Source organism: Salvelinus namaycush, chromosome 21 (assembly GCF_016432855.1).
Source record: "Salvelinus namaycush isolate Seneca chromosome 21, SaNama_1.0, whole genome shotgun sequence".
NCBI classification, from domain to species: domain Eukaryota; kingdom Metazoa; phylum Chordata; class Actinopteri; order Salmoniformes; family Salmonidae; genus Salvelinus; species Salvelinus namaycush.
The window spans coordinates 50,473,204-50,500,005 of record NC_052327.1 but is presented as its reverse complement, the minus strand read 5'-3'; the positions used below and the strand labels follow the sequence as shown (position 1 = coordinate 50,500,005).

General features: G+C 42.5%; 1 pseudogene; it reads left to right on the top strand.

Moving 5' to 3' along the window:
- Positions 1-14,941, top strand: part of LOC120065957 — a 114,355-nt pseudogene extending 99,414 nt beyond the window's left edge.
- Positions 14,942-26,802: the final 11,861 nt, after the last annotated feature.

Genomic DNA, 26,802 nt, shown 5'->3' with positions numbered 1-26,802 from the left:
GTGTCTGTTGTTGTTACATAGTGTCTGTTATGGTTACATGGTGTCTGTTATGGTTACATGGTGTCTGTTGTTGTTACATAGTGTCTGTTATGGTTACATGGTGTCTGTTGTTGTTACATGGTGTCTGTTGTTGTTACATAGTGTCTGTTGTTGTTACATGGTGTCTGTTGTTGTTACATAGTGTCTGTTATGGTTACATGGTGTCTGTTATGGTTACATGGTGTCTGTTGTTGTTACATGGTGTCTGTTGTTGTTACATAGTGTCTGTTATGGTTACATGGTGTCTGTTATGGTTACATGGTGTCTGTTGTTGTTACATAGTGTCTGTTATGGTTACATGGTGTCTGTTATGGTTACATGGTGTCTGTTGTTGTTACATAGTGTCTGTTATGGTTACATAGTGTCTGTTGTTGTTACATGGTGTCTGTTATGGTTACATGGTGTCTGTTATGGTTACATGGTGTCTGTTGTTGTTACATGGTGTCTGTTGTTGTTACATGGTGTCTGTTGTTGTTACATAGTGTCTGTTATGGTTACATGGTGTCTGTTGTTGTTACATAGTGTCTGTTGTTGTTACATAGTGTCTGTTGTTGTTACATGGTGTCTGTTGTTGTTACATAGTGTCTGTTATGGTTACATGGTGTCTGTTGTTGTTACATAGTGTCTGTTGTTGTTACATAGTGTCTGTTGTTGTTACATAGTGTCTGTTGTTGTTACATAGTGTCTGTTAAGGTTACATGGTGTCTGTTGTTGTTACATAGTGTCTGTTGTTGTTACATAGTGTCTGTTGTTGTTACATAGTGTCTGTTAAGGTTACATGGTGTCTGTTATGGTTACATGGTGTCTGTTGTTGTTACATGGTGTCTGTTGTTGTTACATGGTGTCTGTTATGGTTACATAGTGTCTGTTATGGTTACATGTTGTCTGTTGTTGTTACATAGTGTCTGTTGTTGTTACATGGTGTCTGTTGTTGTTACATAGTGTCTGTTGTTGTTACATAGTGTCTGTTGTTGTTACATAGTGTCTGTTGTTGTTACATGGTGTCTGTTGTTGTTACATGGTGTCTGTTGTTGTTACATGGTGTCTGTTGTTGTTACATGGTGTCTGTTATGGTTACATGGTGTCTGTTGTTGTTACATAGTGTCTGTTGTTGTTACATGGTGTCTGTTGTTGTTACATAGTGTCTGTTATGGTCTAGTAGAAGTTTGAATAGGAGTGATGGAATGAGACATCAAAACAAAGAAGTGAATTGGTTATTGGTTATTAGCAGACTACAGTTTACAGGTGACTGTTCTGAATGGGGAATTGGGGTTTCTGTTATTCAATATCCACAATAGCTTTTTAATGATCAATTACCTAGTGCAGAAATCAGGTTTATGAAAGCTAACAAAGTAGACTGTTAACAGCCATTATAATGGTCCACATGTGTTCCTGGTTGTTCCAGTTCCGCTGGCGGGGTTAGCTCTGAAATGACTTCACACGACAAACTGTAGCATTGACCCCATTACGATACTGTACTTTAAATTCTAATCATTGTCTTGAGAAACGGAATAAACATTTTCTTACTTTTGCCTTAAACCGATGAGTGCAGACCTATATGTCCTAGTACAGATTATTTCTGGTCAACACACTAACTAGACAATTAGCAGTGGTGGGGAAAGTACCCAGTTGTCAAACTTGAGTAAAAGTGAAGATAGCTTAATAGGAAATGAAAAAGTAAAAGTATTGGGTTTTAAATATACTTAAGTATCAAGAGTAAATGTAATTGTAATTGCTAAAATATTAATTATCAGAAGTAAAAGTATAAATTATTTAAAATTCCTTATATTAAACTAGACGGTGCAAATGTTTTTATTTATTTAGTATTTACTGGATATGTAGTGGTACACTCTAACACACAGTCCGCCGGATCAGAGGCAGTAGGGATGACCAGGGAGGTTCTCTTGATAAGTGTGTGAATTGGACTATTTTCCTGTCCTGTTAACCATTCAAAATGTAACGAGTACTCCTGTTCAGGAGTCATATGGCTTGGGGGTAGAAGCTGTTTAGAAGCCTCTTGGACCTAGACATGGCTCTCCGGTGCCACTTGCCATGCGGTAGCAGAGAGAACAGTCTATGACTAGTGTGGCTGGAGTCTTTGACAATTTTTAGTGCCTTCCTCTGACACCGCCTGGTATAGAGGTCCTAGATGGCAGGAAGCTTAGCCCCGCTGATGTACTGGGCTGTACTCACTACCCTCTGTAGTGCCTTGTGGTAAGAGGCAGAGCAGTTACCATACCAGGCAGTGATGCAACCCATCAGGATGCTCTCGATGGTGCAGCTGTAAAACCTCAAATACTCTACTTTTTCCACCACTGCACTTTTATCCAGAACAACTTATAGGAGCAATTAGGGTTAAGTGCCTTGCTCAAGGGAACATTAATATATTATTCACCTAGTCAGCTTTGTGGATTTGAACCAGCAACCTTTTGGTTACTGGCCCAACACTCTTAAAACCACTTGGCTACCTTCCGCCCGAATGAGACCTAGCTGCTAACAATTGGGCATTTATTTGGAGGTTGATCTCTGTCTATAAATGAAGAGAAGAACCAGGTTGAGACAAAACAAATACTTGAAATGTTAAGCTACTTGATACAGTAAGCTATTAAAATAGAGTTGTACACTCTATACTGTAAATTAACGTATATATAGTGTGTGTAACTCCCTTTATTTGTCTAGCATACAGCTAACTCTCCGTTAGTCATCTTTCTTGGGGGGGGGGGGGGGGGGGGGGGGGGGGGGGGGTGCATCAGCTCATGATTTTCCCTGGTCTACTTGATACAACCATTTGTTTCCACCACTTTATCATTGCAGGTATTAACCTACTGTTTTAGTAGCCTATCAATTGATTCCTGTTTGTCTGACAAAGAGAATGATTTTCTGTCTGGATGGAACAAGTTAAGCCCTAATGTTCCGAAATGTTTCCCAGTCGCATTGATTTTATTAAAGCATATTTATAAACTTTACTATCACATACTTTAAACTTGCATACAACAGGTCTATTTTTCCATGCATAGGATAGGTGATGACTTCATGAATTATGTAAAGGTCCACTGATCAGTGCAGGTAGATTCGTCGCTCTGATGTAATGACTACTATAGGCAGACATTGACCTCATTGAGGCGGCAGAGAGCAGACAGTGTCCCCACACACCCCTGGTAGTCACGTCACCATGGCTCTGAGGAGAAATCCATTAAGCCCAGACCTCTATAGGATCAACTATGCTGAAATGAATGAGACACACTGATGTTGTTTATTTTGATGGCTGGACCGGCGAACAATGTAAAAACAGACAGGCCTCCACGGCTTCCTTTTCTGCCTGTTTTGGTTGTGCCGTGGTCTGGCCTGCACGCGCAAGGGAAGAGAGTTTAAATATAGCCCAGCTAGTTTCTGTTATCTCCATAGTGTCTGAGGAAACTGAGGCAGGATGGGCCTGTTTTGAGCCAACCCAACAGGAGCTATCAGAGGGGCCTGTCCAGTGTGCTGATGATGTAATGGGAGGTCAGGAGTGCACTTCCTGGCAGTAGGGTTACAGATGTGCAACACCCTGAACACTGAACCGTTCCCCATATACCTCCAGGCAACAGCTCAATCCTGGTTGTCCTATATACCTCCAGGCAACAGCTCAATCCTGGTTGTCCTATATACCTCCAGGCAACAGCTCAATCCTGGTTGTCCCATTTACCTACTGGAAACAGCTCAATCCTGGTTGTCCCATTTACCTACTGGAAACAGCTCAATCCTGGTTGTCCCACATACCTCCAGGCAACAGCTCAATCCTGGTTGTCCCATTTACCTACTGGAAACAGCTCAATCCTGGTTGTCCTATATACCTCCAGGCAACAGCTCAATCCTGGTTGTCCCATTTACCTACTGGAAACAGCTCAATCCTGGTTGTCCCACATACCTACTGGAAACAGCTCAATCCTGGTTGTCCCATTTACCTACTGGAAACAGCTCAATCCTGGTTGTCCCACATACCTCCAGGCAACAGCTCAATCCTGGTTGTCCCATTTACCTACTGGAAACAGCTCAATCCTGGTTGTCCTATATACCTCCAGGCAACAGCTCAATCCTGGTTGTCCCATTTACCTACTGGAAACAGCTCAATCCTGGTTGTCCCACATACCTCCAGACATCAGCTCAATCCTGGTTGTGGTATTTGATAACTACACTTAAAAACTAAGCACGTCCAGTATTTCCTCTAGTCTCTTATCTCTACTACAAAACGCAAAACAAGTGAAGCATTTACCCATTCACTACCAGTCTTGAATAACATCACCAAAAGCTGTCTGACTAGTTAGTTAGATAATTTTTCGGGAGATAAATGAGGTAGCATGCCAATGCTTGTGTGTGTCTGTAAAGCAGCTGTACTGAGTCTCTGACTGACCGTCAGATGCCTTCTGAACCAATCAGAGAATGCATTCCTCCTTCCTCTACCTTGCCCATCTTCCTCTTCTCTACCCACAACCACCTCAATGGAACTGGGGTATTCCATTCTGCCTGTGGCCTATTACCAATGCAATTCTATGAAGCCTCCCCAACAATGTGTGCCCACACATGAAAGTGATGCCTGGCCCTAAAGAGAATCGGGGAGCAGCCTGCCCAAAGCGTCTGCACTTGAACTACGGCCATTCAGCCGAGGGCCCCCTTTTATCTGTCCTCACACTGAGCAAGCTGCTCCTAGCCTTAATTCCCCTGACCCCTCAATGTAGTCGGATATTGTGGCATAATCCGTTTTTTCAGACCTTCTTATTTGCAGTTTGACTTTTTTCCCTCCTCTTCCCCTCTACCTTCTTTTTCTACCCATTATTCATCTCTCTCTCTCTCTCTCTCTCTCTCTCTCTCTCTCTCTCTCTCTCTCTCTCTCTCTCTCTCTCTCTCTCTCTCTCTCACTCTCTCTCCTGCCTTTAGGCACCAGCATTCCTCTGTCCTCTCTTTCCTGGGCTGAGGCATTCCCTCTGACCTCTCTTTCCTGGGCTGGTGCATTCCTCTGACCTCTCTTTCCTGGGCTGGTGCATTCCTCTGACCTCTCTTTCCTGGGCTGAGGCATTCCCTCTGACCTCTCTTTCCTGGGCTGGTGCATTCCTCTGACCTCTCTTTCCTGGGCTGGTGCATTCCTCTGACCTCTCTTTCCTGGGCTGAGGCATTCCTCTGACCTCTCTTTCCTGGGCTGGTGCATTCCTCTGACCTCTCTTTCCTGGGTTGGTGCATTCCCTCTGACCTCTCTTTCCTGGGCTGGTGCATTCCCTCTGATCTCTCTTTCCTGGGCTGGTGCATTCCCTCTGACCTCTCTTTCCTGGGCTGGTGCATTCCCTCTGACCTCTCTTTCCTGGGCTGGTGCATTCCCTCTGACCTCTCTTTCCTGGGCTGGTGCATTCCCTCTGACCTCTGTTTCCTGGGCTGGTGCATTCCCTCTGACCTCTCTTTCCTGGGCTGGTGCATTCCTCTGACCTCTCTTTCCTGGGCTGCGGCAGCGGGACACAATGTGCTCCCAGTGTTAGGGGATTAACTATGCATTCAGGAGACTGTGGCAACTCTATCACATATCTCTGCCTGCGAGGAAAAGAGAAGAGAAGAAAGGGAAATAGAAGAGAAGAGAGTGGAGACAGAGCCCTGAGAAGAGAGGAGAGGAGAAGAGAGGGGAGACAGGGCCCTGAGAAGAGAGGAGAGGAGAAGAGAGGGGAGACAGGGCCCTAAGAAGAGAGTGGAGACAGAGCCCTGAGAAGAGAGGAGAGGAGAAGAGAGGGGAGACAGGGCCCTGAGAAGAGAAGAGAGGGGAGACAGGGCCCTAAGAAGAGAAGAGAGGAGAAGAGAGGAGAGACAGGGCCCTGAGAATAGAAGAGAGGCAGGGCCTTCCAAAGGGATGTGATTGTGTGAAAGGAATTCCAGAATGGTCTAACGTGGAGGGCCATGGAGCTTGGATGGGGTGGAAGAAAGGGAAGAAAGAAAGAAAGTGAGTATGAGATGGGTATGGGGATTGGTGGTGGTCATGCTAGTATGTTGTTATTGGGTGTTAGAAATGTCCTATGTTGGTAAAGGCTTATTCAGTACTATGAGAGGAAGAAAAGGGTGGTGACCCTTTCTGACCCCCAGGATCATCCACTTCTGAGTTAAGTCACGGATATTTTCCATTGACAGTATTCAGCAGATCAGTTTATATTGATATTGTTGTGCAGATCCAGGACTCAACAAAACATTTTTAAAATCATATAATGTTACAGAAACAGAATGGAAAAATGAAAATAATGTATTTCGTATTATCTAAAGACATAAATGAATTCAACACATTTCAGTGGATAAACATTAACAGTGAGTTTGTGACATACTGTGTGTTACTGAGAGTGGTTTGGTTTCCACAGGGAAGAAGCTGTCTACAGTGGTAGTTAGGGACGGGGCAGGGAGGATGTGTCTCTGGGATCAGAACAGCTGAAGTAGGAAAACGTCATCGTGGGAGGGGATCTATTTTATCTAACCTTTATTTAACTAAGCAAGTCGTTTAAGAACAAATTATTATTTACAATGACGGCCTAAACCCTAACCTAGACCACGCTGAGACAATTGTGCGCCGCCCTATGGGACTCTCAATCACGGTTTGTAGTGACGCCTCTAGCACTGAGATGCTGCGCCACTCGGGAAGCATTTAGCCAGAATGGAGCACAGCTGGGTATGTTCAGCAGTTCATACATATGAAGTTGCATAGCTATACAACTGAAATCATACTGTATCTGATGATTTCGGTTTCCTTTTCTCTAGTCTCTAGTCTCAACAACAATTAACATCCCATTTGGCATTGTGGCCTTTCATTATGATTAAGGCTTTTTCTCCTGTATATCTCTATCATTGCAGAGTCCTAATGGGGATTGGAGGAGCCCATGGTCATTGATGTTTCTGGTGCTGGTTGGGAGGCCAGGCTGCCAGCAACATGCCACTGACTGGGTCTCCTAGCAGCAGCCATCCATCCCCGTTATTTGGTTCTGCATCCCAAAGTGCACCCTATTTCCCGTAGGGCTCTGGTCCAACGTAGTGCACTATGTACGGAATAGGATGCCATTTGGGATGCACCCTTGGCCTTTCTTCCAGGGGCATCGCCACCTCCATCTGAAAGTGACTTACTTCAGGCCCGTTTATCTCTCTCGTTCTGTCTCCCGTTCTGTTTCTTGTTCTCTCGTTCTCTCTAGCTTGCTCTTGTTCTCTCGTTCTCTCTCGTTCTTTCGTTATCTCTCTCTTTCGTTCTCTCTCTCTCATTCTCTCTCTCTCTCTCTCTCTCTCTCTCTCTCTCTCTCTCTCTCTCTCTCTCTCTCTCTCTCTCTCTCTCTCTCTCTCTCTCTCTCTCTCTCTCTCTCTCTCTCTCTCTTTCTCCATCCACCTCATCACTGTCCCCCTCTCCCCTTCTCCTCCGCTGCCTGCGTGTTTCTGCATGAATAGCTACTAGTGGCCTCCTGCCAATGCAACCCCATCCCTCCTTCAAAACACGTCCACCAAGCAAAGGCCCCCCTTTCATGTCCAGGGCCTTGGAGTGGCACTGGGCCTTTTAAAGGGCATTGTTGTGAAGATGAGGCCTTGCTCTGTGGAGTGAGCCTGGAAGAGGAACGCACAATAAGAGACGATTGAGGCCTCATGCAGTCCCCAAGACGTAGGCATGTATATTAATTCACACAGCCCTGCCGGCCAGCGGACCCCGGGCCGGGGAGTGGAGCCAGAGATAGCCTGAGGAGACAGTCCTCCTTTTGAGGAGCGGGGGAATGGGGCGGAGGGGGTGCGGAGCGGAGGAGGGGGTCATCACAGAGAGGTGACAGTCCTAAAGAAGGCTGCACTGTCTGTCTGTCGGTCCCCAGCCCCCGCCTGGCCCGCCTGGCCCACAGCTTCATGCCAACTGTGTGAAGTGAGGCTTCTTTTCAGGAGCCTGTCGCCATCCCCTGTTTGCATTCGAACAAACCACTGTGCAGGCGATGACTTGTCTTTGTATTGATGTGGTGAATAATTTAATAATAACAATAACAATAATTTTTCACAACACCCAAAGTCACTTTACATAAACAAGAAAATCAGCAGGATAACAAGTAATACATTCATAGATTAATATAAGTATATAAAAATACACTAAACATGATGACAGACTAACCAGGGAGAACAGTAAACATGGTGACAGACTAACCAGGGAGAAGAGTAAACATGATGACAGACTAACCAGGGAGAACATTAAACATGATGACAGACTAACCAGGGAGAACAGTAAACATGATGACAGACTAACCAGGGAGAACACTAAACATTATGACAGACTAACCAGGGAGAAGAGTAAACATGATGACAGACTAACCAGGGAGAACACTAAACATGATGACAGATAAACCAGGGAGAACAGTAAACATGATGACAGATTAAGCATGGAGGATATGTGTATGGATTATGAGGTTCTGACAATGAGCCCAGGAAAGAGATGTCAGAGGAATGCCCCAGCCCAGGTTCCAGATTTGGGGAGCTGCACTGCTAAAAGCCCTGTCTTCCATGGAGCGGAGCCTGGTGGGGGATAGTGAGGAGGCAAGTGTAAGAGGAGCACAGTGAACATGTGGGAGTGTTGGGGTTCGGGAGGTCAGTAAGGCATATGGGTGCTTTGTAGGTGAGCATGAGCAATTTGAAGATGATCCTGTATTGAACTGGGAGCCAGTGGAGTTTGTTAAGGTTGGGGGTGATTTGGTCCCAAGGTCTGGTGTATGTGAGGATTCGTGCAGCTGAATTTTTTATAAATTGAAGTCTGTCCAGTGTTTTGGCGGGGAGTCCGTAGAGAATGGCATTGCAGTAGTCCAGGCGTGATAAAACAAAGGCATGAATGAGGGTTTCAGCAGTGGGGTCAGTGAGAGAGGGTCTGAGTCGTGAGATGTTTTTGAATTGGAAGAAAGACTGACTTGGTGATATTCTGGATGTGGGATTCAAATGAAAGAATGGGGTGAAATGTAACACCAAGGTTCTGTGGAGTTGGAGTGGATGATGCAGTCTTCAATTGTCATGTTGAGTTGACCCAGTTTCTTGATGAGGGAGTTGGAGCCCATGAGCATGATCTCTGTTGACCCAGTTTCTTGATGAGGGAGTTGGAGCCCATGAGCATGATCTCTGTTGACACAGTTTCTTGATGAGGGAGTTGGAGCCCATGAGCATGATCTCTGCTGACCCAGTTTCTTGATGAGGGAGTTGGGGCCTATGAGCATGATCTCTGCTGACCCAGTTTCTTGATGAGGGAGTTGGAGCCCATGAGCATGATCTCTGCTGACCCAGTTTCTTGATGAGGGAGTTGGGGCCTATGAGCATGATCTCTGTTGACACAGTTTCTTGATGAGGGAGTTGGAGCCCATGAGCATGATCTCTGCTGACCCAGTTTCTTGATGAGGGAGTTGGGGCCTATGAGCATGATCTCTGCTGACCCAGTTTCTTGATGAGGGAGTTGGAGCCCATGAGCATGATCTCTGCTGACCCAGTTTCTTGATGAGGGAGTTGGAGCCCATGAGCATGATCTCTGCTGACCCAGTTTCTTGATGAGGGAGTTGGAGCCCATGAGCATGATCTCTGCTGACCCAGTTTCTTGATGAGGGAGTTGGAGCCCATGAGCATGATCTCTGCTGACCCAGTTTCTTGATGAGGGAGTTGGAGCCCATGAGCATGATCTCTGTTGACCCAGTTTCTTGATGAGGGAGTTGGAGCCCATGAGCATGATCTCTGTTGACCCAGTTTCTTGATGAGGGAGTTGGGGCCTATGAGCTTGATCTCAGTTTTTTCGTCATTTAGTTTTAAAATGTTATTGCTCATTCAAGTTTTCACTTCACGTAGACAGTCAACAACAGGGGGGGGGGGGGGTGGCAGAGTGGAGTTGGGTTATGTGTGGACGTAGATCACACCATTCCAAAAATATACTGTAGAGCATCGCTGGATCAATAGAAATAATCCATCTATCCTTCAACTTCTGCCAACAGGTTCTGCTTCAATAAAATCTAAAGTAACATTTAATCACACGCTGATATTACAAGGCCTCTGAATTTATCCTTATTTAAGGTTTTGTGCTGACAGATTCTCTGAGCTTTTTTCCCCGACTTAGTCAAATATGATGTCAGGCCTGTGGAATGCATGTTTTACTTGGGTGTTTCTCTACAGCTGTCACCAAAGCCTGGCCCCTGCAGCAGCAGACTCCATGTACGATCCCCTATCAGTTAGAGCCTGTAAGTAAGCTTTTCACTGTAAGGTCTACACCTGTTGTATTCAGCGCACGTGACAAATAAACTTTGATTTGATTTGATTCAAATGGCACCCTATTCCCTATATAGTGCACTACCATTCTAATACACTTACCACCTCGGAGGCATGAGGCTTTCTCTCCTCTGATCACTGTGAGGTCATACAACCTCTGCCTGCCCCTCTCTTTCTTTAAAGGGGCAATCATCAGTTTAAACAATAACAAAGCTTTTTTCCTCCACCCCTGTTTTGGTAAATAGCTGAGGCATGGGGCTGGAGAAATCTAACCACTCTTAAATGTATAGACAGATCTATGGATGCAAGTACTGACCATCCATGTTATCAAAATGTAAGTTTTAACCATGTTTTGAGGATGTACAGTACCATTCAAAAGTTTGGAAACACCGATGCATTCAAGGGTTTTTCATTATTTACTCTTTTCTACACTGTGGAATAATAGTGAAGACAACAAAACTATGAAATAACACATATGGAATCATGTAGTAACCAAAAAAGTGTTAATCAAATCAAAATACATTTTATATTTGAGATTCTTCAAAGTAGCCACCCTTTGCCTTGATGACAGCTTTGCACACTCTTGGCATTCTATCAACCAGCTTCACCTGGAATGCTTTTCCAACAGTCTTGAAGGAGTGATTCCATATGTGTTATATCATAGTTTTGATGTCTTCACTATTATTCTGCAATGTAGAAAATAATACAAATAAAGAAAAACCTTTGAATGAGTAGGTGTGTCCAAACTTTTGACTGGTACTGTATAGTGTTTGTTTACATTTACATTGCTTACAAACATTGCAGAAAACAAGCTTAAATGTAGAACTCCAAAAATGGATGTAGCAACTGCAGATTGCCCCTTTAAAGCTACAGTCTGTGATCTTGGAATCTATTGAATGCCCATTTTTATTCTTGATATTTACCCATTGATTCTTGATTAATATAACTTATGAATGCTTCATGAGCTATAGACCCATCCCTCAGCTGAATAGCAAAACAAGTGACAGCTGCTGTTTTGTAGTTTTTGAAATCCCAGATTGTAGCTTTAAGATGCTCAACTCTGTTCCTCGACATCCCAGGAAGAGAGAGAAACCCAACCCTTGTCATGCCAATGTTCCAGTGTTTTCACCCCCTCTGGTTGTAAAATGGGCCATTCTTCTGCTATCTTTGAGGTGGCTACAACTGACCCCTCTCCCTTTCACTTTTGATTGCTCTGAGATGGGTCTGGATGGTGAGTAGAGGTTTGTTCATGATTTACTAAGAACAGCTGTATGCGGGAAGAGAAAGCTGTGAAATAACTGCATTGAAAGGGGGGATTTTCCCACCTACCCAGCAGCATACCACCCTGCATCCCACTGGTGGCTTGCCTCTGAAACAAAGCAGGATCAGTCCTGGATGGGAGACCAGATGCTGCTGGAAGTGGTGTTGGAGGGTCAGTAGGGGGCACTCTTCCCTCTGGTCTAAGGAGATCCCAGGGCAGGGAAGGGGACAATGCCCTGCGTAGGGTGGTGTGTTTCAGATGAGACGTTAAACGGGTGACTCTCTGTGGTCATTAAAAATCCCATGGTACATATCATTCCCAATCTGGCCCCATTCCATCATGGCCACTAAATCATCCCCTTATTTCTAATTGGCATATATCGCTCCTCACCTCTCCAGCTGATGTGTGGTGAGCATTCTGGCACAAAAATGATTGCCGTGCATCCCCCAGGTGCTACACATTGGTGGTGGATAAGGTGAGTTTCCCCCTACTATGTAAAGCGCTTTGAGTACCTCACTCAGTTGACAGACAAATGCAAAATAAATCCAATCAATTATTATAATCAGGTTTATTTTTTTCAACTTTGTGAAAGATAGCAAAATACATTTACATTGGCACATATTAGTTATACACTATTATGTTTACTAATGGGAGATTTCTTGTTAACATTTTTTTATATAGTATACATTTTATATAGTATACACTCCCTCTAAAAGGCCTCTAAAGATGGTGGCTCTGATAGTGGGCTGAATGTGGATATTCTGTGATACCCTAATACAAACACTAATTGGTGTCAATGGGAGATTTGTGTCTGACGCCCATATACTGTCTACTGTATGCATACAGTATTTCTCATTATACAATGTGTCCTCTAGTGACAGAAGGCACAGAGTGCTGGCAGAGGTCCATGGCTGGCCTGGCCTGGCACCTAGCCAAAGCCTGTCCTGTCATCAGGGTCTGTTGAGAGGTAGTAGGAAGGGGAGATGAGGGGTCCTCTCTCTATCTGTATATTGACTGAGCTGACGGGCCTGCAGACACGCCCCCTACTGACCCCTACTGAAGACCACTGTCTGGCTCTCACAAAGATTCACCTCCATGTTACTCTCTCTGTCTGTCTGTCTCTCTGTCTGTCTGTCTCTCATCTCTCAATCTCTCTTTCTCCCTCTCATCTCTCTTTCCCTTTCTATTTCTCTCTTTGCCCCCACTCTCTCATTGTCTCTTTGCCCCAACTCTTTCCCTCTCCCTGCTAGCCTACTCATTTGCAATCACACACTCCAGCATACTCCTGCTTTCTCTTGTCGTCTTTCTCAATCACTGTCATTGCTCATGACATTAGAATAGGGAGTCTCACCAGGGGTGATGACAGCCAGGGAATAATGTTACAATGAATCACAATGTTTGAAATGAATTAATCCAGTAGAGTCGGTTGGTCATCTTCATTTGAAAAAGCAGTGGTAGGAACTAGATGATTGATTGAGTGAGTGAAAGTTGTCATCATCATACCACTCTGAAATATGGGTTATAGCAAATCGCTTATGTTTAGAAAATTGTTGCGACTCCAACGGTTCGTTGGACTTTCAACATTAGAGCATTTTCACAGACAAAAAAGTTTTGTAAAAGTATCTCCCTGTAGCTTCTCAGTCTCTGTGATGTCTGAGGTGTCCTCTGCTCTGGGTATTACAGGTACGATAGGAGAAAGATAAAGTTTATTGTTCATATTTCATTTCTCTCTGCAGTGAGACCTGGTCAACCATGGCTCCAGCCTCCAGGTGAGGCATGCAGAACACGGTGTTAGTCTAGTTAGCATCACAATGTCTCTGCTAGACAACATTAATCTGACAGCCAGGCAAGCTTTGAAAAGCTGCCTGCTGAATCGGTCATAGTGGGGGCTGTGTGGTGTGGATCTGTGGGGGGGAGATGGAGTGGTCTTCAGTGGTCGTCACTCAGTGTGAATGAATGAGAAGCCTCTGAGAGAGAAGTTCTGGCCTAGCTCATTCATTCTGATCACAGGGTCAGAGCTGGAAAGAGCAGAGACATGACTTATCAATAGATCAGACAGCCAAAGGAATCTCTCACCCCTCGTCATGACCCTGTGAAGAGAAGCAGGACAACAAGGCCAATCATTAGGATTAAACCACCTAGATATATAACACTGGGCTTTTATTCTGTCTATAAAACAGAGGTTATTACACAGAAATAGATGTCAATGGGTTACTACCCAGTGCTCTTAAATATATGGTTAAGTTATGACCTTGTTTAGATAGCAAGTGTGGCTTAATGATTTTTGGTCAGGATAAACTAAACAGGTCCTTATACCATGTAATTAATTGGTATGGTTGCGGAACAAAGAAGAAGAGAAGATAAAAAGTACTTGACGTCCCCGAACAAGTATTGATCACCACTGAACTCATTAACTCAATATCAACCATTGACCATTGAGCATTGATTAAATACATGAAATTGATGATCTACATGTCAACGATACCTAGGTAATGTTTCCTGCCCTGCCCTGTAGAAAGCCCTTATCCAGGTCATAGCCTACCCTACCTGTCAGCAGATGAATGATTAGAGCATCTAAGACAAAGGGCTGTTGGCCCAGGGCAGCCAGGGCATGTAGTGAAGGGGCTTGGTGGAAGCAACCTTTAAAGCTGGGGTCGTGGTTCAAGGGATCAGGGTCAAAATGGATGCACTTTTGATATGGTGATGTATTTCGTTGAAATTTGGGTGAAACTGTGCGTGAGCTTCAGGGTCAGAACTGTGGGAAGATTTCTCAGTGAAGAGGGCCAGAGGGTGACCAGGCGGCAGCTGCCATTGTGTTCAATACAACTTCAAAAGAAGAAACTGTAGACTATAGAGTCCCAACAGCCATTGTTCTACAGAGCAGTCATATCAGTATGTGGACAGGCTCACGTTGCTGAAGACAACAAGAATAAGTCTGTGGATGTTCTAGTGATTACTGATCACTTCACCGAGCTACCACATACATTCTCCTGCCGGGACCAGACAGCGAAGAAAGTGGCAAAGAAGCTTTGGGACAACTTCTTCTGTGTCTATGGATTTCCTACCCATCTCCACTCGGACCAGGGAGCGAATTTCCAAAGTGAACTCATGACCAAACTCTTACAGTTGGCCGGTGTCATGAACTCTTGGATCTCCCCCTACCATCCTATCGGGAACGGTGGCACTGAGAGGTTCAATAGGACACTAGGCAACATTCTGAGATCCTTGACCCCAAAGTCAAAGCATAAGTGGCACCAGATGGTCCAGAACATGAGCTTTGTGTACAACTGTACTGCTCATGCGACCACTGGCTTTGCAGCCTTCTACTTGATGTTTGGTAGAGTACCCAGGCCGCCTGTTGACCTGATGTTCAAGAACTTCTTCCAGCACGAGACTGTCTAAGACTGCGATGTCTAAGTGAAGTCCCTGGTGAGCGACCTCCAGTCTGCCATGCTCCAAACTAATTTTGCAGTGGAACAGAGACACCAGTCTGGTCAGTACAACAAGAGAGTTAAGGGCCAGTCTCTTTCCATTGGTGAACAAGTTTTCGTGGCTAATAAAGGATGCAGAGGAAAACGCAAGCTCGGCGACAAGTGGTAACCAAATGTCTACACTGTCATGGCTTCAAAGCCTGCACTCCACATCTACAAGATCCAGGGTCGGGCTGGAAATGAGAGGGTGCAGCACAGCAACCTTCTGCTCCAAGTCAATTTCCTCCCCTTGAATGAGACACAAGATGTGTCTGCCCCCAGCTTCCAGAGCAACAACAGTATGGCAAGTGACACCCATCTGACAGATGTGCCTGAGACTGAAGCTCCTCGATTGGAGTTCATCAGCAGCTGAAGCTTCCATGGAGGATGCTCTCTGCTGGCTAGATGGATGAGCTGAGGATCGCACTACTTCCTGGGTCCAAGAACAGTCTTCGGCTGAAGACACTGATGAAAACACTGGCAGCCTTAACCCAAGTAACCAACAGATGAACATTCACTCAGATAAGCTTCCTGTGGCTGTTGCTACTGGTGCGGGTGCCCCTTTATCCCCCTCCCCTATCCCTGCCCCTCATTGTCCCCCTGCCCCAGAACAACCTAAAAAGGGCCCCCATGCAGGCAATCACTCCACTTCTAGGTTTTGGAGGGTTATCAAACCAGTGTGTAGACTGATATAGTCCATGGTACAACAAATTGTAAACACTAAAGGAACATTGATAAGACAGAGTCCCCCGTTACTCAACTTAGATGTTAAGAAATTTTTGTTCATGACAGAAGTAGAATTTATGGTCTAAGTTGTAATGTTAAAGGTGCCTTGATTTTCTATAAGGAGCAATGAGACCTGATCAATCTCAATTCTGTCTTAACCTTTTATTAGGTCGCTATTTAGCTTATATACAGTGCATTCGGAAAGTATTCAGATCACTTGACTTTTTCCACATTTTGTTACATTGCAGCCTTATTCTAAAATGTATTAAATTGTTTTTTCCACCTGATCAATCTACGAACAATACCCCATAGTAACAAAGCAAAAAAAGTTTATTTAATTTTTTTGCAAATGTATAAAATAAAATAAATGGAAATATCACATTTACATAAGTATTCAGACCCTTTACTCAGTACTTTGTTAAAGCACCTTTGGCAGTGATTGCAGCCTCGAGTCTTCTTGGGTATGACACTACAAGCTTCTGTATTTGGGGAGTTTTTCCCATTCTTCTCTGCAGATCCCCTCAAGCTCTGTCAGGTTAGATGGGGAGAGTCGCTGCACAGCTATTTTCAGGTCTCTCCAGAGATGTTTGATTGGGTTCAATCTGGGCCACTCAAGGACATTCAGAGACTTGTCCCGAAGCCACTCCTGCGTTGTCTTGGCTTTGTGCTTAGGGTCATTGTCATGTTGGAAGGTGAACCTTCGCCCCAGTCTGAGATCTTGAGCGCTCTGGAGAAGGTTTTCATAAAGGATCTCTCGAAAGTTTGCTCCGTTCATCTGTCCCTAGATCTTGACTAGTCTCCCAGTCCCTGCCACTGAAAAACATCCCCACAGCATGATGCTGCCACCACGCTTCACCGTAGGGATGGTGCCAGGTTTCCTCCAGACGTGACGCTTGGCGTTCAGGCCAAAGAGTTCAATCTTGGTTTCATCAGACCAGAGAATCTTTTTTCTCATGGTCTGAGAGTCTTTTAGGTGCCTTTTAGCAAACTCCAAGTGGGCAGTCATGTGCCTTTTACTGAGGAATGGCTTCCATCTGGCAACTCCACCATAAAGGCCTGATTGAAGAAGTGCTGCAGAGTTGGTTCCCCTACTGGAAGGTTCTCCCATCTCCACAGAGGAACTCTGGAGCTCTGTCAGAGTGACCATCGGGTTCTTGGTCACCTCCCCGCCATTCTCCCCCGATTAGCTGGACGGCCAGCTCTAGGAAGAGTCTTGGTTGTTCCGAACTTCTTCCATTTAACCTTTCACGAGTATCAATCCCGGATCCGGGATCACCCCCCACCCCCCCCACACTGATTAGCATAGCTAGCATAGCGTCACAATTAAATAGTAGCATCTAAATATCATTAAATCACAAGTCCAAGACACCAGATGAAAGATACAGATCTTGTGAATAACCCCATCATTTCTGTTTTTTAAAATGTTATACAGGGAAGACACAATATGTAAATCTATTAGCTAACCACGTTAGCAAAATACACAATTTTTCCTTTGTCCACCATTTTCTCTCTCCACCAGTAGCTATCACCAATTCGGCTAAACTAAGATATTGATAGCCACTAACCAAGAAAAAACCTCCTCAGATGACAGTCTGATAACATATTTATGGTATAGGATAGGTTTTGTTAGAAAAATGTGCATATTTCAGGTAGAAATCACAGTTTACAATTGCACCCACAGTCACAACTGGACTAGAATTACTAGAGAGAGCAACGTGTATGACCAATTTACTCATCATAAAACATTTCATAAAAATAGACAAAGCATAGCAATGGAAAGACACAGATCTTGTGATTTCAGACAATATTTCAGATTTTCTAAGCGTTTTACAGCGAAAACACAATAAATCGATAAGTTAGCATACCACATATGCAAACAATACCAGAGCATCAATTCAAGCCAAATAGCGATAACGTAATCATCGCCAAAAGATATTAATTTTTTCACTAACCTTCTCAGAATTCTTCCGTTGACACTCCTGTAACATCATATTACAACATACATATATTGTTTGTTCGAAAATGTGCATATTTAGCCATAAAAAACCGTGGTTATACAATGAAGATGGTAGCAAAACCAGCATGGAAAAGTCGGTCGCCATCTTTCAGAGTGATCTAGTTTAATCAATAGCTAATCATATACTTGACTAAAAAATACAGGGTTGACAGGAATCGAAAGACAAATTAGTTCTTAATGCAATCGCTGATTTACATTTCTAAAATTATCCTTACTGTGCAATACAGGGTTCGCCAAGCGAAGGGATAGAAAACAAAATGGCGAAATATGCGTTTAAAATATTTCGACAGAACAACGATTTATCATATTAAATATTACTTACTATGAGGTGATTTTCCATCAGATTCTTGGGCAATGTATTCTTTCTTGGGTCTAATCTTCTTTTGGTCGAAAGATGTCCTTTGTCCGTCTAAATGCCCGCTAACGTTCGACCGGGACCCCGAAATGTGCCCGGTGCTTCACATAGAAATGCATCAAAATCGCACTAAACGGATATAAATTGCTATAAAACGGTTTAAATTAACTACCTTATGATGTTTCTAAGTCCTATATCGAATTAAATTACAGACGGATACATTTCACGTTGATAACCGAGCCTGTGAAAATGGCATCCGGAGGTCCCTTCCTGCGTAAGGGCGAGCGTCGAAAGGGGGGCTACTCTCACTCCTTGGTCTTTTATAACCTCTGAGAGCTACCTAGAAGGCCCATTCCACTTCTCATTGGTTACTGACATCCAGGGGAAGGCGGGTGCAGTTCGTGTCGTTCCATAGGATACACAGAGACCTTAAAAACTGATCTGAAACCAGAGCTTCGCTCTCAGACCTTTCACTGTCTGTCATGGATTTCGCTGTAGAAAGAGTTCTGGGTCACCCACAGACATAATTCCAACGTTGTATGAAACTAGAAAGTGTTTTCTATCCAATAGAATTAATAATATGCATATTGTACGAGCAAGAATTGAGTACTAGGCAGTTTAATTTGGAGACGACAAAATGCTAATTCGGAACAGCACCCCCTGTAGTCGCAAGAAGTTAAGAATGATGGAGGTCAATGTGTTCTTTCGACCTTCAATGCTACAGAAATGTTTTGGTAATCTTCCCCAGATCTATGCCTCGACGCAATCCTGTCTCGGAGCTCTAAGGACAATTATTTTTACCTCATGGCTTTGTTTTGCTCTGACAAACACTGTCAACTGTGAGACCTTATGTAGACAGGTGTTTGCTTTTCCCAATCATGTCCAATCAATTGAATTTACCACAAGTGGACTCCAATCAAGTCGTAGAAACATCGAAAGGATGATCAATGGAAACAGGATGCACCTGAGCTGGGGGGTGCAACCACTGTTGACTTCCATGTTGTATAATTACACAAAATCTGAATTGTTCTCATGCCTGATGTTAGTGTACATTTGTTTTGCAGTTGTCAGTGCCCTTTTTAATGTTGCACACTTCCTTCTCCTTGCAATCAAATTGCTTCTTGTCATTCTAAATGGCACCTTATTTTCTATGTAGTGAGCCCATAGGTCTCTGGTCAAAGGTAGTGCACTATATAGGGATAATGGTGCAATTTGGGAAGCACACACATTTAGGCTCTGCTGGACAAAAAGGCCTGTCTGTCAGTTGCTTCATTTTTTCCCACATGTGAGGGAGTAATTACAAACTTCCTCCCGATAACTGTAAACGTTTGACGTTGGAATTTATAAAGGGGAAGGGAGTACATCATAGTGAAAGAGAAAGACACAGAGAGTGAAGGCATGTTTCCCATCCGAAACAGTTTGTCTATATGTTATGATGGCATTTTGTGACATTTTGGTTCGCTTTGGTCTTCAGCAAGGTTTTTTTTGTGAACACAAATGTTTATCATGAGGCTAGCCGAAGTATGCCCCTTCATCTGTGATTGGTAAACAGTAGGTGTTATCATTCAACAAGAGATGACTAGTTTTGTTGCACATTTTTTCACTTGACAAATACTGCACCAAACATATTTGTTAGATGTAAAATTGCACAAGTAAGATCTCCTCTGCAAAAATGTTAAAATTAATAACAGATATCTTGAGTTATCTTAGATTCATTCTGACTATTGTCATGAGGTGTAATACTGGCTACGGCGTCTTAAAAGGGACAAGAAGTACTATTGTCACTTTTTTATTGTTTTTCAAGCTTTTAAGGGAGTATGCCTCCTACTATTTTTACTTTAGTTTATTTAGCAAATGTTTTCTTACTCTACATTGTTGGTTAAGGGCTTGTAAGTAAGCGTTTCACATTAAGGTCTACATCTGTTGTATTCGGTGCATGTGACAAATAAAATTGAAAACGTATGTGTTCTACATGTAGCTCTATGAATCCACCTTACTAGCGTGAACCGCTACCTGCTAACTAACTGGGAGATGTATGATATCTACTGTAGCTCAAGTGCATTCTGCTACTGTGTATTTTTGTCCTGATGATAACAAACACAATATTTGAAAATGTTTAAAATGGCTGACATGTCAATTTAATATATTATCATATTACATAATCATATATACACCCATATAATAAATGCAGAGTAAACTCTAGATAATTTATGGAAATGAACCATCAGAAATAATTCACATTTGCATAGTCAGCATAGCCTCCATAGTCTAATTCCATTATTCTCTCAGCTCGCCTATTGGTACCTCCTCCTGAATTCCCTGTAGGATGTCCATATTCACCGCCTAACGTGATTTCAGGCACCGCTACTAAGTTCCCTATGTAGCTTGTTCTTAAACGCTGAACTACAAAGTTCATTAGAGGATGTGTCAGCGTGTAACTGCTTGGACGGTTTTGTGCCAGGCTAGAATCCCCTGACCTACCTCCCCAAAACAGAGACACCCTCTAATTCAGCAAGAGAGAAGTGCATAATGTGATTATAGTGCTGGGCAATACAGACTAGCACTGCCTGTCACTGACCCTTCGGTGGAAGCATTTTGCCCACCTCTGGGGAACACTGAGAAACACTGAGGCCTGTAAAGCATTGCTTTAATCCAGGGACACATGGCAGTGGGGGGTTCGGTGCCGAGGTAAATCTTTCTACGCTATAGAATTCTTGGGTATGTGCCAGAGTGGGGGGCTACATCAGACGTTCTTATCGGTTGGTTGACAAGCAGTCTTCATTTTCTATTATATTTTGTTGATGTAAAACGGGTTATGGAGCGAGTCTCACTTTCTGCAGTGAAAATAATCCTGAATTGTTTGACGCACCAATGGTTGACCATGACAAGACCAGCGGCTCATTTCACAAACCGTGAGACATGAGGGTTTTTTGTTTTAAATTATGGTCACAACTGGAAATGCACAATTCGTTTTTTCATATTTATTTTATTTTTATTGTTCTTTGGCATAGTGTTGTCACATTTTAAACTTTCCAACATGAGAGAGAGGTAATTTTCTTGGACGTGTTTGTATGCAACGGTATATAACTTAACAAACAAAAAGGGTAATTGTCCAGTCGCATAACATGACTCCATATCTTCTAAGTATGATATAATATCAGAACTTGTGATGTAAATGACAGAATCAGACAAATGGGAGGCCCAGTAGAGGAGAGGTGTGAACTAGAGCTGGGGGAGATGAGGGGGGTCAGAGCCACAGAGCTCGCTATTCACTGCACCGCCACCTTCAAACAGCAGGCTATCTCCTGTTTGGCAGGCATTCTGTGCCCAATCTCATCAGGCCGTGTCGCTGCTGCTAGCGGGCGGGATGCTCGCTGGCCGGCCGAGAATAATTGGAGGAATGCTGCCTCTTGTGCCAGGCCACCAGGCCATGAGAACCTGACCCACTGATATTCAGTCTGGTAGTGCTGCAGAGGACAGGAGACCAGAGAACTAGCTGTCTGCCTCTATACATCACTCCCATTGCAGAGAGGACAGGAGACCAGAGAACCAGCTGACTGCCTCCTTACATCACTCCCACTGCAGAGAGGACAGGAGACCAGAGAACCAGCTGTCTGCCTCCATACATCACTCTCACTGCAGAGAGGAGACCAGAGAACCAGCTGTCTGCCTCCATACATCACTCCCACTGCAGAGAGGACAGGAGACCAGAGAACCAGCTGTCTGCCTCCATACATCACTCTCACTGCAGAGAGGATACCAGAGAACCAGCTGTCTGCCTCCATACATCACTCTCACTGCAGAGAGGAGACCAGAGAACCAGTTGTCTGCCTCCATACATCACTCTCACTGCAGAGAGGAGACCACAGAACCAGCTGTCTGCCTCCATACATCACTCTCACTGCAGAGAGGAGACCAGAGAACCAGTTGTCTGCCTCCATACATCACTCTCACTGCAGAGAGGAGACCAGAGATCCAGCTGTCTGCCTCCATACATCACTCTCACTGCAGAGAGGAGACCAGAGATCCAGCTGTCTGCCTCCATACATCACTCCCACTGCAGAGGACAGCAATCGTCACTCCATACACACCAAGGAGACATTGACTATGTCTTATACTTTAGCTGTGCGTTATAAAAAAGCCCCCCCCACACAAGTGACTTGATTCTCAAAACATATATTGAACGAAAAGCACCCCCCCCCCCCCCTCCCCACACACACACACACACACATTTTCTCTTAACACCTAAGCCAGATGTTTCAAGCCGACAACTTTAAATCCCAATGAGCTGATTGTTCCCCCAGTCAAAAGGAGCGTCCATCGACACCACTGGGGAAGAACTGACTGTATCAGTAGGTCACCATTGGAATGTAAACAACAGACATTTGTTTCTCTATAGGAGTTCGTTGAGCTACTCTTCAGGAGGGGTTGAGGATCAGTCAGTCACTGAGGTGTGAACTGGAAAGTTGTGGTCCTGCATGGCCCCTTGATCGCATATGACGGGAGCACCTTTAACTGAAAAACAAATCTTGAAGCCTGGCAGGAGATTAGGTTTTAGTCCTGTGAGTAAAAGCATGTAGATGTGGCTCACCATCAGTGTTGGGATTAGTTACTTGAAAATGTAATATATTACAAGTTACTCGTTACATTTTACAGAAGTATTGCATTACTTTAACAATATTACTTTGTGTGGAAAGTAACACTTTATATTGCTAGTTATATTACTTTGCATTACTAAAAAAATCACACAATCTCACCATTTTCTTTGACTGTCAGAGGCAGCAAGGCTCCACCAAAGATAGGCTGCTTACTAACTCAGATATGGCCACCAGTTTCTCCTTTCATCTGTGGCGTTGCTTTCCTGTGCCAGTGCGGGGTTATCATATGGGCTGCTTAATTAGCCATATACACTGTAAGCCAAACATCTGCACAGAGTTCACATCTTTTCATTCAAAATCTTTCTCTAGAGCCGCCAGTTCTGTTTATAGATGTACGGACGCACGTACAATGACCCATAGAGATGTATAGAAGGCACACTTGCCACTAGATGGGAAAGCCTTCTGTGGACTTTGCTATCACAGACGCAATCAGTGGCAAAGTGGTGCCCTTTATACATTTCTAGCCTTTCTCCGCTCGCTCGAGTATTAAAAGTGGGAAAAAAGTCAAGATCGGGTCATGTAAACACGCGCTCGGTAGAGAAATGATTCTGAAAGTAACGCACGTATTGTTGGACAAAGTAACTGTAGTAATATTACCCCATTTTATGAAGTAACAAGTTACTTTACTCCGTTACTCATTAAAGTAATCTGATTACGTAAAGCGTCACACCCAACACTGCTGTTACCACCAGAGGTGTTTCCTGCTGTCCAACTGAGAAGATGGGTTTGCATCTCATTGTTTTAGTCAGATGCATCTCATTGTTTTAGTCAGATGCATCTCATTGTTTTAGTCAGATGCATCTCATTGTTTTAGTCAGATGCATCTCATTGTTTTAGTCAGATGCATCTCATTGTTTTATTCGGATGCATCTCATTGTTTTATTCAGATGCATCTCATTGTTTTAGTCAGATGCATCTCATAGTTTTTCTCAGATGCATCTCATAGTTTTAGTCAGATGCATCTCATTGTTTTTTTCAGATGCATCTCATTGTTTTTCTCAGATGCATCTCATAATTTTATTCAGATGCATCTCATTGTTTTAGTCAGATGCATCTCATTGTTTTTCTCAGATGCATCTCATAGTTTTTCTCAGATGCATCTCATAGTTTTATTCAGATGCATCTCATTGTTTTATTCAGATCCATCTCATTGTTTTAGTCAGATGCATCTCATTGTTTTATTCAGATGCATCTCATTGTTTTATTCAGATGCATCTCATTGTTTTATTCAGATGCATCTCATTGTTTTATTCAGATGCATCTCATTGTTTTATTCAGATGCATCTCATTGTTTTATTCAGATGCATCTCATTGTTTTATTCAGATGCATCTCATTGTTTTTCTCAGATGCATCTCATAGTTTTTCTCAGATGCATCTCATAGTTTTATTCAGATGCATCTCGTTGTTTTATTCAGATGCATCTCATTGTTTTAGTCAGATGCATCTCATTGTTTTATTCAGATGCATCTCATTGTTTTAGTCAGATGCATCTCATTGTTTTATTCAGATGCATCTCATTGTTTTTCTCAGATGCATCTCATAGTTTTATTCAGATGCATCTCATTGTTTTAGTCAGATGCATCTCATTGTTTTTCTCAGATGCATCTCATAGTTTTTCTCAGATGCATCTCATAGTTTTATTCAGATGCATCTCATTGTTTTATTCAGATCCATCTCATTGTTTTAGTCAGATGCATCTCATTGTTTTATTCAGATGCATCTCATTGTTTTATTCAGATGCATCTCATTGTTTTATTCAGATGCATCTCATTGTTTTATTCAGATGCATCTCATTGTTTTATTCAGATGCATCTCATTGTTTTATTCAGATGCATCTCATTGTTTTATTCAGATGCATCTCATTGTTTTAGTCAGATGCATCTCATTGTTTTAGTCAGATGCATCTCATTGTTTTAGTCAGATGCATCTCATTGTTTTTCTCAGATGCATCTCATAGTTTTTCTCAGATGCATCTCATAGTTTTATTCAGATGCATCTCATTGTTTTATTCAGATGCATCTCATTGTTTTAGTCAGATGCATCTCATTGTTTTATTCAGATGCATCTCATTGTTTTAGTCAGATGCATCTCATTGTTTTATTCAGATGCATCTCATTGTTTTAGTCAGATGCATCTCATAGTTTTATTCAGATGCATCTCATTGTTTTATTCAGATGCATCTCATAGTTTTATTCAGATGCATCTCATTGTTTTATTCAGATGCATCTCATTGTTTTAGTCAGATGCATCTCATTGTTTTATTCAGATGCATCTCATTGTTTTATTCAGATGCATCTCATTGTTTTAGTCAGATGCATCTCATTGTTTTAGTCAGATGCATCTCATTGTTTTTCTCAGATGCATCTCATAGTTTTTCTCAGATGCATCTCATAGTTTTATTCAGATGCATCTCATTGTTTTATTCAGATGCATCTCATTGTTTTAGTCAGATGCATCTCATTGTTTTATTCAGATGCATCTCATTGTTTTAGTCAGATGCATCTCATTGTTTTATTCAGATGCATCTCATTGTTTTAGTCAGATGCATCTCATAGTTTTATTCAGATGCATCTCATTGTTTTATTCAGATGCATCTCATTGTTTTATTCAGATGCATCTCATTGTTTTATTCAGATGCATCTCATAGTTTTTCTCAGATGCATCTCATAGTTTTAGTCAGATGCATCTCATAGTTTTTTTCAGATGCATCTCATTGTTTTTTTCAGATGCATCTCATTGTTTTTCTCAGATGCATCTCATAGTTTTATTCAGATGCATCTCATTGTTTTAGTCAGATGCATCTCATTGTTTTTCTCAGATGCATCTCATAGTTTTTCTCAGATGCATCTCATAGTTTTATTCAGATGCATCTCATTGTTTTATTCAGATGCATCTCATTGTTTTAGTCAAATGCATCTCATTGTTTTATTCAGATGCATCTCATTGTTTTATTCAGATGCATCTCATTGTTTTATTCAGATGCATCTCATTGTTTTATTCAGATGCATCTCATTGTTTTATTCAGATGCATCTCATTGTTTTATTCAGATACATCTCATTGTTTTATTCAGATGCATCTCATTGTTTTAGTCAGATGCATCTCATTGTTTTAGTCAGATGCATCTCATTGTTTTATTCAGATGCATCTCATTGTTTTAGTCAGATGCATCTCATTGTTTTTCTCAGATGCATCTCATAGTTTTTCTCAGATGCATCTCATAGTTTTATTCAGATGCATCTCATTGTTTTATTCAGATGCATCTCATTGTTTTAGTCAGATGCATCTCATTGTTTTATTCAGATGCATCTCATTGTTTTAGTCAGATGCATCTCATTGTTTTATTCAGATGCATCTCATTGTTTTAGTCAGATGCATCTCATAGTTTTATTCAGATGCATCTCATTGTTTTATTCAGATGCATCTCATTGTTTTATTCAGATGCATCTCATTGTTTTATTCAGATGCATCTCATAGTTTTTCTCAGATGCATCTCATAGTTTTTCTCAGATGCATCTCATAGTTTTATTCAGATGCATCTCATTGTTTTATTCAGATGCATCTCATTGTTTTAGTCAGATGCATCTCATTGTTTTATTCAGATGCATCTCATTGTTTTAGTCAGATGCATCTCATTGTTTTAGTCAGATGCATCTCATAGTTTTAGTCAGATGCATCTCATCGTTTTTTTCAGATGCATCTCATTGTTTTTTTCAGATGCATCTCATTGTTTTTCTCAGATGCATCTCATAGTTTTATTCAGATGCATCTCATAGTTTTATTCAGATGCATCTCATTGTTTTTCTCAGAGTCATCTCATAGTTTTTCTCAGATGCATCTCATAGTTTTATTCAGATGCATCTCATTGTTTTATTCAGATGCATCTCATTGTTTTAGTCAGATGCATCTCATTGTTTTATTCAGATGCATCTCATTGTTTTAGTCAGATGCATCTCATTGTTTTATTCAGATGCATCTCATTGTTTTAGTCAGATGCATCTCATAGTTTTATTCAGATGCATCTCATTGTTTTATTCA